Source organism: Micropterus salmoides, unplaced genomic scaffold, assembly GCF_014851395.1.
Source record: "Micropterus salmoides isolate LMB-PRFRI ecotype aquatic unplaced genomic scaffold, ASM1485139v1 Ms_hic_scaffold_14, whole genome shotgun sequence".
Taxonomy (NCBI): domain Eukaryota; kingdom Metazoa; phylum Chordata; class Actinopteri; order Centrarchiformes; family Centrarchidae; genus Micropterus; species Micropterus salmoides.
The window spans coordinates 8,633,623-8,655,536 of NW_024040485.1; the positions used below are offsets into that span (position 1 = coordinate 8,633,623).

The 21,914-nt window shown below is 41.0% G+C and overlaps 1 protein-coding gene and 1 pseudogene across 1 annotated transcript in view; one reads left to right on the forward strand and one right to left on the reverse strand.

Moving 5' to 3' along the window:
- The window catches only part of LOC119902851 (voltage-dependent T-type calcium channel subunit alpha-1I-like), a 62,343-nt gene that overhangs the window by 29,471 nt on the left and 10,958 nt on the right, over positions 1 to 21,914 (reverse strand). The window lies entirely within an intron of this gene.
- The window catches only part of LOC119902963, a 31,621-nt pseudogene that overhangs the window by 6,641 nt on the left and 3,066 nt on the right, over positions 1 to 21,914 (forward strand).

The window sequence follows — 21,914 nt, forward strand, 5'->3', positions numbered from 1 at the left end:
CTACATCTTTTTTAGATTGTGAAAGGACATTCTATCATTCAAAACACAAGGAAGGGGACCCCGAGCAACAAAAAGGCTACCCCATCACGTCTAAAGAGTGGGACGTGGTTCAGCACCGGTTTTGTGGTCCAGTGGGGAGAATGGGATAGAACCCTTGAAATCTTCTCACACACTGATAATTATTCAGATGGTATAAACCTTATGCTAGCTATGTAGGGATCAAAAGAAAACTATTTGGTCCTGAGGACAAGTAAATGAACGACAAACAACGCCGCAGACAACCTCACGACCGGGCTGACGGTGACATTGTTCTAATTAAAATGTTTTGTGCGGGTACGAGGACATGTGCAGCGGGTGAGGGTCTATCAAGCATCTATCCATTACTCCAGGATGATGGCGTCGATAACTCATGGGTGGATGACTATGGCAAAGAAGTGGGGAAAAGAAATTTAACATTTCTCATTCCTGAAGAAAAAGCAGAAGAGGATAAGAGCAGGGGAAAGCCGTTTAAGGGTGTCTGTTTGGCCACTCTGAACTGTTGCGACAAAGACACATCTCCTAACACTACTGCTAGCAGTATATATAGGTAACTGTAGCTTATTATTTACACGATATACTGCAACAAAAAGCTATGAGGTGACCAATGCTACGAATGGTGCAGAAAACAACCTTACATGCACTGACACGCTGCCCTTCTTTAATATCAAAGGACATAAGAGAGAAATTACGCAGAAGCTTTTTAACAAATGCTGATGCTCAAAAAAGTATGTACTACGCGGTCTAGGGTTGGTGCCAACGTGTGAGTGCAGTATTTGAGACATTGCAGCAGCTGCTCTACAGATTTGGCTGAGGAACCCTTTTCTCATTGCTTCGCTTAAACAGGTAGTTAGAGTGGAGGACAGTGTGAGCACAGTAGTTAAGGAATCTCTGGATATCTGGAAGGGGGAACAACACTAAAAACAATGGGGAATGTGTCTAGTCTACTAAACTATGTCAAAAAGAGATACAGTGAGGCCAAAAAGTATTTAGTCAGCCACTGATTGTGCAGGTTCTCCTACTTAGAAAGGAGAGAGGTCTATCATTTTCATCATAGGTACACTTCAACTATGAGAGACAAAATGAGAAAAAAAAATCCAGGAAATCACATTGTAGGATTTTAAAGAATTTGTAAATTATGGTGGAAGTATTTGTCAGTAACAAAAGTTCATACTTCGTAACATAACCTTTGTTGGCAATGACAGAGGTCAAACGTTTCCTGTAAGTCTTCACTATGTTTGCACACACTGTAGCTGGTATTTTGGCCCATTCCTCCATGCAGATCTCCTCTAGAGCAGTGATATGCTGGGCAACACGGACTTTCAACTCCTTCCACAAATTTTCTATTGGGTTCAGGTCTGGAGACTGGCTAGCCCACTCCAGGACCTTGAAATGCTTTTTACGGAGCCACTCCTTCGTTGCCCGAGCGGTGTGTTTGGGATCATTGTCATGCTGGAAGACCCAGCCATGTTCCATCTTCAAGGCTCTCACTGATGGAAGGAGGTTTTGGCTTAAAATCTCACAATACATGGCCCCATTCATTCTTCCCTTAACAAGGATCAGTTTTACTGTCCCTTTTGCAGAAAAACAGCCCCAAGCATGATGTTTCCTCCCCCATGCTTCACAGTAGGTATGGTGTTCTTGGGATGCAACTCTCCATTCTTCTTCCTCCAAACATGACGAGTTGAGTTTTTACCAAAAAGTTCTATTTTGGTTTCATCTGACCACATGATATTCTCCCAATCCTCTTCTGGATCATCCATATGCTCTCTGGCAAACTCCAGACGGGCCTGGACATGTACTGGCTTAAGCAGGGGGACACGCCTGGCACTGCAGGATTTGAGTCCCTCTTGGCGTAGTGTGTTACTGATAGTAGCCTTTGTTACTTTGGTCCCAGCTCTCTGCAGGTCATTCATCAGGTCCCCCATGTAGTTCTGGGATTTTTGCTCACCATTCTCATGATCATTTTGACCCCACGGGATGAGATCTTGCAGGGAGCCCCAGATCGAGGGAGATTATCAATGGTCTTGTATGTCTTCCATTTTCTTACAGTTGCACCCACAGTTGATTTATTCACACCAACCTGCTTGCCTATTGTAGATTCACTCTTCCCAGCCTGGTGCAGGTCTACAATTTTCTTCCTGGTGTCCTTTGAAAGCTCTTTGGTCTTGGCCATGGTTGAGTTTGGCGTCTGACTGTTTGAGGCTGTGGACAGGTGTCCTTTATACATCATCTTTCTAAGTAGGAGAACTTGCACAATCAGTGGCTGACTAAATACTTTTTGGCCGCACTGTATATCGTGTATAAGATGAGAGCACTGTTGTGTGAAGCTTTAACTATGCGATATGTGACACAGATAGGACACTATGTTGTTCTAGATTTGACAAACAGACAGAATGTGTTAGATGAATGACCTCTGGATGGCGTACCATGGTGCAAATGACAGCGGATAAATATGCAGATGTGAAATCTACTCTACTCGATATATCGCAAATGTTTTTCCTGTGAACGATAATGAGTTCCATACGGGTCATGTGCTTTGTTTTTGTACTTTTTGCATTGATTTGTGTGTTTTAATGCTAACCAGAAAACAACATGTCGATGTTGCTGATGTGATGTATTCCTTAACTGAATCTTTGGTTTGTAAAAACATTTTGTTTTTCTGAAAAGTGTATACTTGTAATCACTGCTGACGGACATGTTGCATATGTCATTGGAAATAAAATACTTGAACACAGACGTTGAAGCGTCAGTCTTTGTAACAAAGATCATGGAGGAGGTGATGAGAAATATATACTATGCGACAGAAACGCAGGGGGTTACGGAGGCAAGCAAAAACTTAAAAAGACCATATTTGACACTACTGGAGTTCGGTATGCAGATTCAGACGTAGAAAACTGGCTCTACACAAGACGGCTCCGGTGCATTTTAAGAGAAAAAAGGTTTTAGTGAATTCAAAACATTCCAGCTAGATCTAGTTGACATATACGCTTATTCTACTGAAAATGATGGGGTACGCTATTTATTAACGTGTATAGATTTGTTTTCAAAATACACATGGGTACGTTGTTTAAAAAATAAGAGTGGTAAATGCTTCACAGCGTCCTTTAAAGATATCTTAGCTGAAGGTAGAATACCGCATAAAATTCAAACAGACGAGGGAAAAGAGTTCCGAAACAAAGATTTCGATGCGTTAATGAAAATCAATAGTATCGTACACTTTACCGCATCAAATGAGACTAAGGCATCTGTAGTAGAGCGCTTTAACAGGACTCTGAAATCTAAAATGTGGCGTTATTTAACAGCCAATAATTCTAAACGATATGTAGATATATTGCAGGATTTAGTCACCTCCTACAATCATAGTTTGAATCAAACCGATTGATGTAACAAAAGACAATGAAGATATCGTATTTAACAACTTGTGTAAAACAAAAGATAAAAGAGTAATTCGTTTTAAATATGCGGTGGGCGATACTGTAAGAATTTCAAAACTACGTGGCCCTTTTAAAAAAGGTTATGAGCAAAATTATACAGATGAATATTTCACTGTAAAGGAATGTGTGTCAAGGGACCCTCCTGTTTACAGGTTAAAAGACTATGACGGCGAAATATTACAGTGGACATTTTATATGCAAGAGATGCAAAAAGTTGTTATAGATAAAAACAAAACATTTAAAATAGAAAAGATTTTATCTAGAAAGAAAAGACAAGGCCGGGACATGGTGTTAGTCAAATGGGTCGGATGGCCAGATAAATTTAACTTGTGGATTTTGGAAAAACAGGTCCTACAGCTACCTTAGCAGATTACAAACACTCGTATTAATGGATACAGAGGATTCTTTTGTCACCCTGCCTAGCAACTCGTCTGCATTATTTTACCCGAGCAACACAATAGAAACTTTAGAACAAAACTCTCCAAGCCTTTACACTTTAAATCAGCATACGAGGTGGGTTTGATAGAAATACAATATCCAAAAACATGGAAATCGTTTTCATCAGAAGACTGAAGAAGTGTTTGATAAAAAATCCAACAAGAGGATAGTTCTATCAGCGACACAGGGATTCTATACAACAGTGTCACAGATAATAGCTGAACTAAACAGTTGTTTATCTGAAAATGACATGGGTCATATTGAGCTTGATTATAACAACATTACCAACAGAGTAAGCATTTTACCAACGAGAGACGTAAAATTAACGTTTCAAGGAAAACATGCATAAATGTTGGGATTTATCCCCGGAACGGCTTTTAAAACTCACGAGGGAATTGCAACATTTAGATCTCAGCCGCGAACTAACACAGTGTTGACACAGATGTCGTATTTGGCGCCACATCCTGCCGATGTTAACGTAGGGATGTATAATATTTGTTTATACCGATATTGTTGATCATCAAACAGTAGGGGATAGTTACGTCCCTCTTTTAAGAATAGTACATATATAGCAAAGTGATAATAAAGCTACACTTTCGACCCGTAAAATATCAGTGCTAGACAAGGAGCAAACATGTACCATCCATATGCTCACAATGCGGACAAGTACGTTGCATATTATACAGCCCAAGCAGGTGGTGATTTACCAGGATACAGCGGGCTCGGTGCTCAGTATGGTGCAGGGTTAGGGGGTATCTTTAGGGGTTTGTTTAGATTAGCATTCCCCTTATTCAAGAAAGGATTTACATTTGTTGCCCCTCATTTAAAGACAGCCGCTAAAACCATAGCAACGGATGTTATTACTAACGTCATGAACAGGCGTCAAGAGGGGTCGGGTATAGTGGCCGTGGTCCCCCGACCAATAAAACGGGCTCCTGGGAAAAGAGGGAGTTCCCCACCAAAGAGGCGGAAATTCAAATACAAATACAAATAAGAAGACCCATACTAAGACTAGAAAAAATAAACAAGCAAGGAGAAGCAAGTCGACAAAACGTCAGAAGACAAGAGACATTTTCTAACGAGAGTGTCGTTGGTACATAGCCTGTCAAGAGTGCGTCAAGTCGGAGCTAGACCTGTTTATGGTGCCGTTAACACAAACAAGTATTGAGAAATGCATCTACGAATTCCTTCCTCTAGTGGCGGTATCAGACTCTGCACCCCTTGAATTTTTCATTCCAGCTAGTACAGAGGACTACCTGGATCTAAACAATACGTTTCTGTACACGCGCGTAAAAATCACCTAAGCTAACGGTGAAAACCTGAATCAAGCAGACAAAGTGGGCTTTATCTAACTACCCTGGATGTACAATATTTTCACAGGTCGACATCGTTGGGGGGCCGACTAATAACGCAATCATCAAACACATATCCTTACAGGGGTATAATAGAGTGCCTTTTGAACTACGGAAAGGACGCTCTGCAGACACAGTTTGGATCCGGACTATTTTGCATGGATACAGCAGGTCATATGGACGACGCAATGGCTGGAGGACGCAATGAGGGACTAGTTAAAAGAATGGAATACACACAAGGCGGCCGCGTAGTGGAGCTAATATCCCCTTTACATTCTGACTTGTTTTTTCAAGACAAGTTAATGATAAATGGCGTAGACCTCAAGCCTGTTTGTAAAGAAAGTCACCGTATCTTCGCTGTTAAGCTAGCGCACACTAAGGCATTAACGCAAGGGAACGTTAAATATCCCATAGACAGAGTCTGTCTTAAAGATTTTAGCATCCCATTGGGCACTCGTGTTTGTAATCAAGAAAATGCATTCTTGGGACAAATACCTAAATTTATTGTAGTTTATTTGTACATCATGAGGCATTTACAGGTAGTTATGCGCGTAATCCATTTACATTTAACCATTATGACATGGAGTTTTTATGTTTATACGGTGACAGCCAACAATATCCTTCAAAACCCTTTCAACCCAACTTTACCAGAGGGAATGCCATCAGGGAGTATCATCAATTGTACTTGGCAACTGGAAAGTATCTTAAAAACAACGTAACAACATAACCCGCAACGAGTTTTGTAATGGATATAGTCTGTTCTGTTTTAACCTGAGCCCTGATGAAGGATGCGGAGACCATACGTCGCTCATTAAAAACAGTAGCATTAGATTAGAGGCTTGTTTTAGAAATCCGCTTCAACGCACAATAAATGCGGTTATTTACACCACATATGATTCTATAATTGAGATATCATCAAGAAGAGAGGTTCTCATTGACTTTTTCTAACTTTAACAAACGATAGTATGAATACGATAGAACTGTCAAAAGTACTTGATAAGGTAGTGAACAAGGCATCTTTCTTGGAGTATTTGCTAGTGACCAGCTTCCTAAATCAGTTATTAAAAAGAGACCCGCCATGTTGGTGGTAAACACAGACCCCTCCCACCTGGGAGGACAACACTGGGTCGCTATCTATATTGACAAGCAGGGTGTGGGATCATTCTTTGACAGTTTTGGGAAACTCTCCGGTCTACTCACATTTTCCAGAATCCTTTTCTGTCTTTCTCAACAGTAATTGTAAGTCCACGCAACATTCTGTTAGACAAGTGCAAGATGTAGAGGATTATCTTATGACAATGTAATGACTATATATAGTAATAAACGGTCATGCAATGATTTTATGGTGTGCAAATTTGTGAAAAAAATACGACCCTTGGTTGTATGTGGTCAAAATAATTATGCAGAATGTAACCAGTGTGTCCAAGTATCAGATTCTTTTAAATGTGTATAATAATATTAGTAGTTGTGTGCCATTCATGATTAAAGTGATTTATAGATGGAAACGTGTAAGTGTAAATAAAAACACTTTGAAATGATAAAGTTGTCTCTATGCATTTATTTAAAACCAATAACGATATTCAATTAAAAAGTTATCCAATCACTCAATCGCATTGTAGGAGATACAAATGGACTTGTTTCATTGTTTGCTAATCCATGCCCTCTGGTAACAAGAGGTGTAGATGGCGGTCCAGTAATAAGAGGAGAAGATTCTCCAAAAGTCTTTCTCTTAATCTCGTCAATTTTTCTTTTGACCTGTAGATTTGGTACAACTGATAAAGGTATATTCAGTATAGCCAACGATTGCAGATATTCATCCCAACCTGTAGGTCTCTGGCTGTCAGGCACGTTGTGAGAAGCAGTTACTCCTCTTATCAAATCATACACGAGACCATTTAATAACATTACCATTAAACACAAACTGTCCACGTTCAGTCCATGCAGATATGTTTTTTGAGGAGGACATTTTATCCAATTTATGCTGGGCTTTATTCCTGCTGTTTTTTGGCATGTTTTTTAAAGCTTCTCCAAAAACAAAGTCTCTTCCTTCTTGATTCTTCTGCTCTGAAGAGTGAAAATCCTCAGCAACCGGCATTGAGTTAGTGTGTTCTGGTCTTTTTCTCCTTGTTTCTTCAGTCTTTTGATCCAGAATGTCTTTTATAGTACGATATAGTACAAAACTCGTTTAAGACATTAAAAATGTGCATCCTGTAAGTAGCCTAAACTCTGAACCACGTGTACGCACATAAAGAAGACAAATTAGAAATGGCGACTCACATGGCAGAAGGATGAAACTGTTTGAAGTGAATAGTCCTACAACTGTGTAAAATATATCGAAATATTACCTCTGAGTAGTATAGCTTAAAGCCTAAAGCCTTTCTAAATAATCAGACACTTGTTTGATTGATTCTCACTGAAGTTCGCTATAAAAAATAAAACAAACAAAAAAACATAATTTAAGATAATTTGCGGGTGTGTGTGCGAGTGTCCCCCTTCGGTCAGTGACGTCACTACTCAGGAGGAATGCCCCGTTCCTGCAGATCGGTTATAAAGGGAGGGGAACCCTGGCGCCCCTTTTCCTTTGGTGCACGAGCGTTGCATGAAAGTGCGTTTGTTACCCACCAAACAACTCCAGCTTCACCAAAAGAAATGTCAGTGTCACGCTGAGTTAAATCTCGTTTTGTAGATCCTCTTTCAGAGTTTGCCTCCTTTTCTTCCTGCAGTCAGTACGTATTAATAATAATTCCACTAACCATTTATAGACAGTTGTAAGCGTTTGAAGGGATCGGATATGGCGCTTCCTCACATAGGCCACATTTCAAGTTGATTGTGAGTGTGCATATGCACGGTTTTATAAGTCTGAATTTATTTTTTTTTTTGGTGTAAGCCATTTTGTGTTTCGGATGCACGTACACTTTTAGTGAGGTTTCTGGGTACGTTTTTATAATTGAGACCCCTGTTCTGCATCCCCCACAGGTCTTTCCAGCCCCCTACTGGGGATAATTCCTTCAAAAACTTATTTATAATAGCCTAATGATAATAAAAAAAGCAATGTTTCAATTCATACCACTGTTGTATATTTTATTTCTTCCAAAGTGATTTTAAGATTCACAAACCATTTATAAATGGTTCTGTAATGTTACACCACGAGCCAGATGTGTCTCGATTGTCTCGAGAATTTATTGACAGAATAACAGTGGTACGAACATTATAGCGTACTGGTCCCTGCACTGGAGTTCTTCAAAAAGTTCCTAGTTCCTGGGTAAGTCACAAGATCGCTGACGTAATTGCTGACGTAATCTGCACTCTGCGCATGTGTTGGCGTCTGTAGCTACCTGTCGGAAGCTTAGTGATGGCGAAATGAAGCTTTATGAAGCACTGAAGCTTTCCATCCAACTGGTTCACTCATAGGCCGAAGCTTCACGGTGCTTCATTTGCTCTACTGTGCCATCAAGTGGACACTAAATGTAAAACACGCAGAGTGATTATATCGGGAACACGGCTTTTGTGTGTGTAGCTTTGAATTGAATAAATGAATGAATGATGTTCGTGATGCCAATACATGACTGATTAGCTTTTTAATAAGGTGTCTGTCTTTATGATACAATGACAGGGTCAAAAGGAAAGTGGAAACAAGGGAGAGGGTTATGATGACTTGGTTTGTGACTTTAGATAATAGAGACAACATTTTATTCATCTTTATTTAAAAATAACACTTCCACAGTGCTTCAGGCTGTTTCTTTTTTGGAGATGATTTTACCTGCTTTAGAAAATTATTATTAGGGTAATATGGGGTAAGAGTTTAATTCTTACCAAAGCCACAAAATGTCAACACTTTCTTTTCCTCTGTTTCATCACAATTTTTGAAGTTATCTGATGAAAGCAATTCTGACATAAGTTGATAAACTTTTTTAGTCATTTAAAATGAGCTGTAGATAAAATCTAATTGTGTTCAAGTTCAAAAGTCCACTAAATGTTGAGGAGGGTGCGTTACATTTTGCTGCTCCTTTCGAATCGCACGCGAAACCCGCAAACCATCTCCTGAATCGGTCACGTACGGCCGGCTCGCGAGGCTTCGAACGTCACCACATACGTCATCAACACAAGCCTCGATACGCGCTTCACAAAAATCATCCTGTATTACTCGACACACACTTCGAAGCCTCGATACGGACGGATACATCACTACGGAAGCTCTGTCTTAAACCGGACTCTTATCCAGTTTTAATCCACACTTTTTTGTGAAATTTTTTATATCCTTTTTATTTAACTTAAGTTTTTAACTTAAGTTTTACGTGGGTTAAGGATTTTAGTCATCCAACATGGATTTTAAGATTATAGATGACCGTAAAAACGTCATCAACGCTACTGATCACAACAAAGCTCCATAGCCGCCGAGATAACTCCATGCTCCATGAGGACAGCTCACTCCTTAAGAAAGCGAACAAAAAGATTGCTGACCTTATGGAAGACATCCAACGACTTTCTGAAGAACCCAAAGAGAAAGATTCCCTGCCGACTGGCTTTATGGATGTGGCTTCAGTACAAGCCGAACAGATTGTTTCTCTTAGCGCAACCGCTAACATCCAGGACACCGTGTTATGGGACGCCTCTAGCCTTCCCAGGCTTTCATCCTGCTCGACTCCGAATCGTCAAGCTGGGCTGAAGTGGTGGTCCGTGGCTGCAAGAAAGGCTCGGATGGGGCTGCCTCTCCTCCGCACATCGGCCTCTCCAACCGCTATGCAGCCCTGTCTGACAACGCTCCGGTCCATCCAGCGGATGCACCAGCAGCTTCGAGTCTCCCTGATACGGATCTCTTTCGGCAGACAGTGCCTGCCGACACTGTTGCATCTCCTTCACCGGCTACATCTCCCGCGCTGGGCCTGATCAGCGGCCGTCATCCCGGTCAAAAACCTCCGCTTCCCGACATAGGATCCTGAAGGAGGCTGTGCTCAGACGCTCCGGAGGCCGTCTCTACCCTGCACTGTCGGGTAGCCCTTCTCTCAGGTCTGTTACTGCTACTCCAACACAACACTCGGCAGCTCACACACTCCATCCTCAGTCCGCACGCAGTGTTGAAGCAGATTCTGCTCAGTCCTGCTCTGGAACCACACAACCGGCATCTCCTCGTCCCCTTTTCTCCCCAACCACACTAACAATTGGTGACTCCATAACCAGAAACATCCGTTTCTTTAACGCTACCACTCACTGCTTCCCCGGTGCCACCACGGCTCACATTTTAAAAAAACTCCAGGACCTAATGCCATCGCTCCCGTCCTCCATCACAAGAGTGATAGTCCATGTGGGAACAAATCAGCTCTTCAGCAGTCTGAGCTGACAAAATCAGATTTTAACCGTCTTTTTAACTTTTTAAAGCAGTGTGGAAAGTCCGTTTTTATCTCTGGTCCCATTCCCACAGTTGGTCGCGGTGATGGCCGCTTCAGTAGACTCCTTGGCCTCCACGACTGGCTCCAGTCCGCCTGCAGGGCTCACGGTGTGTGTTATGTGGATAATTTTAATATTTTCTGGCAAAGAATGTCTCTTTTTAAGACAGACAGACTTCACCCAAACAAACGGGGCTCAGAAATGTTAGCTGCTCAAATCCTAGCTGAAATCAAACTTAGGAAGCAACACTGATTGACAATCAATTTCAATGCTGTGCAAATGGAATAGACAACAGGTGGAAATTATAGGCAATTAGCAAGACACCCCCAATAAAGGAGTGGTTCTGCAGGTGGTGACCACAGACCACTTCTCAGTTCCTATGCTTCCTTGCTGATGTTTTGGTCACTTTTGAATGCTGGCGGTGCTTTCACTCTAGTGGTAGCATGAGACGGAGTCTACAACCCACACAAGTGGCTCAGGTAGTGCAGCTCATCCAGGATGGCACATCAATGCGAGCTGTGGCAAGAAGGTTTGCTGTGTCTGTCAGCGTAGTGTCCAGAGCATGGAGGCGCTACCAGGAGACAGGCCAGTACATCAGGAGACGTGGAGGAGGCCGTAGGAGGGCAACAACCCAGCAGCAGGACCGCCACCTCCGCCTTTGTGCAAGGAGGAGCAGGAGGAGCACTGCCAGAGCCCTGCAAAATGACCTCCAGCAGGCCACAAATGTGCATGTGTCTGCTCAAACGGTCAGAAACAGATGGTGGTATGAGGGCCCGACGTCCACAGGTAGGGGTTGTGCTTACAGCCCAACACCGTGCAGGACGTTTGGCATTTGCCAGAGAACACCAAGATTGGCAAATTCGCCACTGGCGCCCTGTGCTCTTCACAGATGAAAGCAGGTTCACACTGAGCACATGTGACAGACGTGACACCGGTTTGGCGGTGGGTCAGTAATGGTGTGGGGTGGCATTCCTTTGGGGGGCCGCACAGCCCTCCATGTGCTCGCCAGAGGTAGCCTGACTGCCATTAGGTACCGAGATAAGATCCTCAGACCCCTTGTGAGACCATATGCTGGTGCGGTTGGCCCTGGGTTCCTCCTAATGCAAGACAATGCTAGACCTCATGTGGCTGGAGTGTGTCAGCAGTTCCTGCAAGGCATTGATGCTATGGACTGGCCCGCCCGTTCCCCAGACCTGAATCCAATTGAGCACATCTGGGACATCACGTCTCGCTCCATCCACCAACACCACGTTGCACCACAGACTGTCCACCTCATCAGGAGCAAGCCCAGGCGTTGTAGGGAGGTCATACAGGCACGTGGAGGCCACACACACTACTGAGCCTCATTTTGACTTGTTTTAAGGACATTACATCAAAGTTGGATCGGCCTGTAGTGTGGTTTTCCACTTTGATTTTGAGTGTGACTCCAAATCCAGACCTCCATGGGTTGATAAATTTGATTTCCATTGATAATTTTTGTGTGATTTTGTTGTCAGCACATTCAACTATGTAAAGAAAGGAGTATTTAATGAGATTATTTCATTCATTCAGATCTAGGATGTGTTATTTTAGTGTTCCCTTTATTTTTTTGAGCAGTGTAGTAATCTCTTAAGGATTAGGACAACTGCACCAACTCCAGCACCCAGAACAAACTCATTTAAAATGTCTCTCTTCAATGTGAGGTCACTTTCAAGTAAGACTTTTATCTTAAATGATTTTATCTTGTCTGCAAATCTAGATTTTATGTTTTTAACTGAATCATGGTTGCAAATGAATGACTATAGCCAGCTAGCTGAACTGTGTCCACCTCAATATGATTGCTTTAGTCAACCGAGGGCCAGTGGTCGTGGTGGTGGGCTAGTGAGCGTGTATAAGAAAAATTTAAAATGTCATCAAGTATGCTGTGATGAATTTAACTCCTTTTGAAGTTCTCACTCTTAAAGTTGGAGGGCTGCAACCTATCATATTTGTTATAATTTATCGCCCCCCAAAACAACTGGAGGATTTTTATCAGAACTTCCTGAATTTTTATCTACTCTGGTTTTAAATTATGACAGAATTGTTCTTTGTGGCGATTTTAATATTCATGTTGATGACCCCACCAATGTTAATGCAACTGACTTTTTAAATATGGCCACTTCTTTTAACTTCAAACAACATGTCAAAGGGCAAACACATAACCGTGGTCATACACTGGACTTGGTTTTTACCCTGGGTGTCAGCATTTCCTCTGCGGAATTAGTGGACATGACCATATCTGACCACAGATGTATTGTTTTTAGCTGCGATTCGCCTGTTACTCATGCCGCCTCACCAAGCTCCGTGTGTTCTCGCTTCTTTAATGAACAAAGTGTTTCAAAGTTTTGCACATTCTTTCAGAGCCAAAGCCAACACCTGTCTGATTCCAACACCAACAATCTGGTCAATCACTTCAATCATATCTGCTTGTCATCACTAAATATTACTGCTCCTTTAAAGGTTAGGCCTACATCTAAAGCTAGTAAGCAATCCTGGATAAATGACAGCATTCGCAGCCTCAAAAGGGAACGCAGGAAAGCAGAGCGCAGATGGAAAAAATCCAGTCTCCAAGTCCATTACCTCAGTCTGAAGGATTTATTAATGAACTACAATAACATGGTTAAGGATGCGAGAACACACTATTTTTCTGAACTCATTACTACACATAAACACAATCCCAGGTTTCTGTTTAAGACTGTGGATCAGCTGGTAAACCCAACCCCTCCTTGTGCCTCAGCTGGAAGTAATGATGACTGTGAATTGTTTTTATCTTATTTTACCAATAAGGTGGTGTCAATCAGAGCCTCTATTACCCCCGTGGCCTCTTACTCAGAGGTCCTCACCAGCAACAAGAGAGTTTTAACCAGTTTTATCCCATCGACTTGTCTGAGCTTTTAAAAACAGTATCACAAATGAGAGTGTCCTCCAGCCCACTTGATGTAATACCTACAAAGTTTTTACTGAAAGTAATAGATTCTTTTGGGCCCCATTTGATCTCTGTTTTCAACAGCTCCCTATCTACTGGTTGTGTCTCTGATTATTTTAAAACGGCTTGCGTGAACCCACTTTTAAGGAAACCTGGTTTAGATCCCTCCCTCCCACATAATTTTAGACCAATTTCAAAACTGCCTTTTATTGCAAAGATTCTAGAAATAATTGTGTCCAAACAGCTGCTCACTGTACTGGAAAATAACAAATTATTTGAAAAAATTCAATCTGGTTTCAGGAAGTACCACAGCACTGACACTGCCCTGCTTAAAGTCACCAATGACCTTTTAATGTCTGCTGATGAAGGCATGTGCTCAGTCCTGGTACTCCTGGGCCTTAGCGCTGCTTTTGACACCATGGACACCACAACATCATGTTAGACAGACTGAGGCACTGGGTGGGGATCTCTGGTACTGCCTTAGAATGGTTTTCATCCTACCTGTCAAATAAAAAGTTTTGCGTGTCTGTAAACAACTATGTCTCTTGTTCTGTCCAGTTAAATATGGTGTGCCTCAGGGGTTGGTCTTAGGAACCATTTTGTTTTCCTTGTATCTGCTTCCCCTCAGACATATTATCCATAAACACGGCATTTCTTTTCATATTTATGCTGATGACACACAAATATACTTGCCCATCAGATCCACAGACCCTGAAATGCTGAGTTCACTTAACAACTGCCTTTGTGAAGTTAAAAAGTGGATGTCAAATCATTTACCCCAGCTGAACTCAGACAAAACAGAAATCCTGGTCATTGGGTCCCAGCAGATGGCAAAACAAATACTGCCATCTGCTGGTTCCCTAGTAAATCACATTAAGCCTGTGGCAAAGAACCTTGGTATTTGGTTTGATAGTAATTTAAATTTCGAGCAGCACACCACAAAGCTTGTTCAATCATGTTTTTATCAACTTAGAAATATAGCAAAAATTCGATCTATGTTAACTTTTAAGGACACAGACCATTTTACACACTTTCATCTCATCACGGCTGGATTATAACAGCCTTTTCAACCGTTTAACCCAAAATCTATTGATGGACTCCAGACTGTCCAGAACTCAGCTGCCAGGCTTTTAACCAAAACAAAGAAATATAACCACATTACTCCTATTTTAGCTTCATTACACTGGCTCCCAGTATGTTTTAGAATTGACTTTAAAATTCTATTGATCACTTTTAAAGCTCTTCATGGCCTCTCGCCTTGTTATATTTCTGAACTTTTAGTCCCATACACACCAGCATGTACCTTGAGATCTTTGAGCAGAGGTCTGCTGTCTGTTCCAGAGTCTCGACTGAAAACTAAAGGGGACAGAGCGTTTGCTGTCAGGGCCCCGAGGCTCTGGAACAGCCTGCCCGAGGAAATCAGGTCAGCTGAGTCAGTGAACTCTTTTAAGTCCCTTCTTAAAACATACTTTTATAGGAGAGCCTTTCCCGATCTTATTTGACTTTATTTTATCCCTTTTATTTTATTCTATTTTACTAATTTTATATTTATCTTAAACGTGTTTTTTAGTCTTGTCAATGCTTTTATCTTGTATAGATAGATAGATAGATAGCTTTATTGTCTGTCCCAAAAAAAAGGTGACAGAAATTCTCCAAACTCAGTTTTATCATCAATCCATTTAAACTTCTGTTTTTCACGTATCACATCTGACGTATTTGGTTTACTAGCTAATAATTAAGATGTTGCAGGCAAAACACAAGAGTGAGTAAGTTTTTCATGGCGTCCAGTGGAATTTGATGATCTTATAGCCTATCAGCTTTAAAGGCTGTCCCTCAGAAATCCCGTGATGCATAGCGGCAACGAGAGCTTTGTTAAAAATTACTGAAAAACCTCCTACTTGCATGAAATACAAAAGATACTTTGTAATTTATGTTTTCTTAAGTGTTTCTGGTTAGAATATAATGTTTTTTATTGGTAATTGTCATTCCTATGACAGTTTACTATTGAAACCATGAGTGAAGGGACTATTTTATTTAATAGCCTTGTCACCGGACAAATGGATAACCTACTGCATACAACTCTTACGGTTGATTGTTTAGCTGATCTGTTAGCAAATAATCGTTGTAATGCTAGCAAACTTGTGCCGTTGTCAAACACTCTGGGCCTCTATTTACTACTCATGACAACAACAGCAATGGATGATGATCACAGGTAAAGTTACTCCACCTTTACCAGCACAGAAGTACTTTAAAATTGATTTTATAATCATGATAATATCCAAATGGACTGCTGCTTTCAGTTCATCAGAAGGACATCATGTCTGAAAGCAACATGTTCAGTCTCAGTTTAAGTCAGGAGTCAATCATCTCTGGTTGGTGCAGATTTATGTTGCTCCTGAGGAGCTTTAACCTCCACTACATCCCTGGTTAGCAGGATGAAGGCGCCCTCTTGTGTTGTGCATCAGTTTTCACATTTCAATTGTGAATCTGTTGTGATGTTCACTGCAGGAAGACAAGTAAAAACTACTGAGCCTTTGGCAGTTTCAAACAAACATCAAGCATCAGTAAAGAGAGATTTAAACAAGTGTAGTCCTATGTTAAAATATGGTAACATATAAAACAAAATAAAACAATATAGTTATTTATATACACATACATGTATGGACCAAAACATTCTGCAGTGCATTTTTGAATTTGCATCTGGGGTGAATGTAAACAGCAGCTACCAGATGATAACATGATTTCATCTTCACAGTCCGACACCCGGGAAACCACCTCCTCTTATTATTATTATATTATAGGAGATCATAGAATAGTCTAAATTCAGGCTGGAACAAGTGGCTGACCAATGGACAGTTTGGTTTCGGGTAAGTAAAACTATATAATACTGCACTTTCAGAGTTATCCTGACATGAAATAAGTTAGTGTTAGCTAAGTTAGTTAGCCTAATTGACTCAGAGCTGAGCAAACTGGGAAACCTGCCATGTCATTAGCATTCATAAAGTTGTTACTAAAAGTGGAAATTTGTTAATAATTTCAGATTTTGCACATTTCCACAGCACTTTGTGTTTATTATTTTCAGACACTGAGGTTGCATACTTTGGAAATACACTGAGTTGTTCTTTTGTCTGTTGATGCAGTTTTGATGCTGTATCAGCTGCTGTTACCAAGGCACACTGACATAGCATTTCACTTTAAAGGTTCAGTGTGTAAGATTTAGTGACATCTAGCGGTGAGATTGCGAATTGCACCCAACTGTCTTGTCTACTGCTCCCCCTCCTCCCCTTTCAAGGAGCTTAGGATAGCTACGGTGGCTGACACAGGAAAAAAGGTGTCGTCTTCTGACACAACAAAGAGTAATCAGTCAAGATATGTGGTTTCTTTAGGTAGATTAGAAGATAAAACCATGCTATCATCTGGTTGTTTACATTCACCCCAGATGCAAATTCAAAAAAATGCCCTGCGGAATTTTCTTGGTGTATACCTGTATGTATAATTGTAGGCTATATAAATAACTGTATATATTATTTTATTTTATATGTTACCACATTTTAATCATAGACTCTATATGAATATATTTTAATATACACTTAATTATATGTTGTGAGTGTAGCATGAAGGAACTACAGAATTTATTTCGATGTGCAGCCTTGTGCTTTATAATGAAAAATAAACAGCCCTGTACTTTGTGCCTTGATTTATTAAGAAATGACTTAATTATTCAGTAAAATCACATGTTATTGTGACTTGGCCACTGACAGATAACATGGAAAATGTTAGCCAAGAGTGTGAAACACCGTCACTGTTTCTGCACCACAGTCCATTCTAAACCACATATTGAATGAAGTTTATACAAACACTGACAATGGAAACATGTTAATTCTCTCTAGCAATGGATCTTATTGCATTTGTGTCACTAGATCCTCAGAAATATTACACACTGAACCTTTAATAAGGTCAAAGGGCTGAGAAAGAAAACATGGTGCTGTCTGGAGACGCTTTTAACTTGTGATGCAAATAGTGAGTCAGATTCCAAAGTTACACAGAACAGCAGATTATGATTTACATGTTCAGAAAATCTGAAATATATCATTCAGAAACTGTTTGATCATTTTTTATTCAACTGTAAGTAACCATGGCAACAGCACCTGCACTTCAGGCCATTTCTCTCTAGGTTGTAAACATGAACCTAGCTCAAAAACAACGCTAAGTTAAACTCACATTCAAAGAAGCTTTTATCATTGCTAAAGCCTAAAGCATGCTGGGAGATGTGGTTGGAAGCAGTAAGTGAGTGAATTGTGAAGAGCAGTTGTAGCTGTGTTTTCTAATCACTTGGATGAGCTGCGAGTCCTGACCTCGGCGTTGTTTGTGATGTGGCAAATTAAGTAAAAAGCTTTGGCTGACGTAGCTTGAACTATCGTTAAAGTGGCCGAAGCTGTTGATGGCAGTCAGCGAGGTCTTTCTTCTGGATTTTCCACAGTGGTTACAAACTTCATGAAAGCAATGAAAACCCACTGACAGATGGGTGATAAAACACTGATCAGCGGACCAGAAATTGTCCAGTTTCAAGCAGCCATGATCAATATAGTGTGGAAAGTTGTTTCACTGGTAACAATTTAAACACTTTTTCTCTGAAACATAATATAATATCATATCATATCCTGACAGTTTTACTTTATAATTTCTATTATAATAATTTCAGTAAGATGTGTCACTGTTGTGTCATTTCTCTTCTTTTTGAAGTACAAGAAAAGGTTGTCCATTGTCATCACATATTCAGTCTATTCCCTCCAAGTCAATCAGGCATCTTCAGAGCCCTTCTTAGGTTAAGACTTCATTAACCAGCCACCTTGTTGCATGCCAACACCTGTTTATGAAGTAGCTACATTGTTTTTGGATGGATTAGTGCTCATTAACGTTTCCCTCTCACAACTTTTCAAATGTAATAGCTTCTCCTCCTGTCTCCTAAACATGCTTAAGGCTATTATGTGCCAAGTACTCGGCCCCAGTTGGAGAGCTACAGTCTCAATATGTGCCAAATGGACTCCCCACCTCTTCAGTAATATAGAAATTCAATTCTGCAATTGGATTTTCTCAATAAAAAATGTAATGAGTGGAATGAATAAGCAGCTTTTTAAAGAATAAAAGCAGCTGATGGTCCTAGCTCCCCTTATAATGACTCAGCTATCATTGTAGCGCACCACCTGAGACTTAAAGCACCAGTGGCATTTGAAGGGATGAAGTCAAGCCAAGGCCAAGTCATGTATGAAATTATCAGGCGTCATTGTTGGTAATAAGTTTCCCCTCACTGACCACAGTCCTATCTCTGTCATTTTGCATTGTTAATCCATGGGCATTTAAAATATCTGCCTCTCTTTATAGGAAGCTGTCAGGATTAGATAACCAGCAGCATCTGTTTTATTTGAGTTGCCCACTCTACTGAATCATCTGCAGTCAGAACACAAGAGATTTTGTCTCTCTGCAAAATCTTGGCACTGCCATGATTTATTTTCACAGCACCCTATCTGGTTATCAGGTTATTCATTCATGCAGCTTCTCTAATGTGCTTTGTGTGTTTATGTAGATTCATTAGTGTAAGCTTGATATGAAAGAGAATGTTTGTGTGTATAAAAAAGATATGTGTTTGTGTTTTTTTCCAAGATATTGTTGCACTTACACTTACTCTACCTGTTCACTTACAGAGCTTTATTGAAAAGCCTGGAAAAGACTGGAATCGCGCTTTCTTCTGCTCCACTACAGTGTGCTGAAAGCCCTGTGGGACTGGCTAATTCTTTTTGGCACTTTCTACCTGGCTGTCACCGTGCCCTACAACGTCAGTTTCACGGCCGCCGATCACACCGCTACAGATGCACCCTTGACTGTCATCGCAGACGTTGTAGTGGAATTGCTCTTTATTGCAGGTGAGTGTTGAAAGGTGTTACTGTGAAAGACATGGCCTCCTGATTTTACCTAAAGTTCTTGTGCTGTGGCACAACTACAATTACTGATCTGAATTATAATAATATTGTGGTGATTTCAAAAAGGTTTGTATGTGGTGACATGAGATTTTCATCCTATATCTATTGATTTTCTTGCCATTCCTTGCCAGCTATAGTAACAGGACAATCATAGCAACCCAGGCATCAAGTCATTTCTTGTCATTTATGTTGTAATTATTTTAAGCTGACATTAACATGACTAAAGCTGGTACACTACCCTGTTGCTATTCCATGTTATTCTTTTATATTTTCAGTGTGAATGACAAACATCATCACATACAAGTGACCCAGTAGGATTGAATCTGAGCTTGGGACACTTGTCATTTATCCTCACTGTTTACAATCTGTGTCATTGTATTTGTGGACCTGGTTGCAGCCCTGCCCATTGACCTGCTGTATGCTGCGCACATCCCAGTGGTGAGTACAACTAGATGATATGTTCACCCGTCTTTTTGTCACTGCCCTCTGCAACAGCTGATGACTTATAATACATAGCAACTTCCAGACTCCAGAAATGTATAGCGGGTGGGAGTACGTACCTTGTATTACACAGAGCTGCTGCTGCCTGTCTGTGTGACAAGTACTCCCAAAATTCTGATTTGTTTGAACAAAACAAGTGGCTGCTGTGAAGTATATACAGTAAAAAGTGTGTATCAAAACAGGGCAGAGGGATTTGCTTTCTTTCTCCTTTTCTCACTATGCCCCCCATACTTGCCTCTCCTCTTCAGAGCTCCTTCGTCCACCTGCTCAAGACTATACGCCTGCTGCATTTCCTTCGCCTGTTTCAGAAACTGGAACGCTACACCCAGTACAATGCCTCGGCGCTGACCTTACTAATGTCAGTCTCTACTCTGCTGGCACACTGGATGGCCTGTATCTGGTACGTGATTGGACGCATGGAGATGGCAAACGAAAAGACTTGGCACAACGGTAAGTCTGATTTAAGCTGTTGAAGTATGAAGGTCAGGTTTGGTGTTTCATGCAGCAAGGATTTCTCGTTAAAGGATAAATGAAGTAACAGTTCCAGCAGAACCACCAGAACCATGTGCCATCATGTGTAAAATGTCTTCACTGTGCCTTCTGACAGGAAATAAATGCACAGTGCTGACTATGCAGACTTGATTCAGTTACCATACGTGAAAAATCCAACAAGTAACACCACAGACTAGATTCAACCAATACAGCGAGGAGACATTTATTGTGTCCCCCCTCATGAGATGGTGGCAAACACCATACTCTGGCACTTGAATGAGGAGTCTCTTAAATATATATATGTATATAAGATGGCTGCAAGAAAACAACACAAAATGTCTTGTTTGTGTGTTAAAACATGGAGTACAATAAAAACCCAAAATGAAACATCTGCGCCTGTCGCAGCAGCTGTATGTAAGTTCAAACTTAACCTAGTTAGAACATAAATTGATATGAAGTTGTGATTTATGCATTACTAGAATAAAAGTGGTTGCACCACAGAGATAAGTTACAACATAATTCTATGTAACAACTAAATAGTTACACAGGCCCCAACGTAGGAGTAAACCATAAAATGTCACAGAATAAACTCACTAATGGTAAACAGCCATTTTTCTGCTACAAGTTACAAACTAATTAGCAGTTACTAAGCATCTAGTGTCAACTTCATGCCCTAACTTAGGAGAGAACTTACACACAGCTGGTGCAGCCCAGTTCTGGTCCAGTCGCCTATGCAATGAGTGTGTTTGTGTGGGATTGTATACTTTTGTGTCAGTATATTATGTGTCTATAGGGAGGTTAGATCATAACTTAATAATAATTAACACTCCTGACACAGCTGAAAATCTTTCTGACACACACAAACAAACAGACCCAAACATGGACTGTTGTCTTTAGGTCAGGTATCTACCACACAGACACATAAGTAACATGAACCATTATTGTCTCATCCTTTACCTCCTCCTTCAAGGGTGGCTCTTTCAACTGAGCAGACAGCGGGATATGCCCTTCTTCAACAGCACGGCGGGGGGCCCGTCGATGTACAGCTCCTACGTCACTGCCCTTCATTTTTCCCTCAGCAGCCTGACCAGTTTGGGCTTTGGCAATATCAGTGCCAAAGCCCCTGCTGAGAAGATCTTCTGCATCTGCACCATGCTTGTTGGCGGTATGTCTGACACCAGGGTAGTGGTGCTGTCCCTCTGGCGCAACAGGGCCTCTGTTCAGCACGCCAGTGCAGGAAATTCAGCAGGAAGTGGGTTGGATGCCCTTTAAGATTCAGTTTGTTGCCGGCTTTACATACCAATAAACTAAAGTATTTTAGCTGAGGAGACAATTATTAGTGCAACAACAC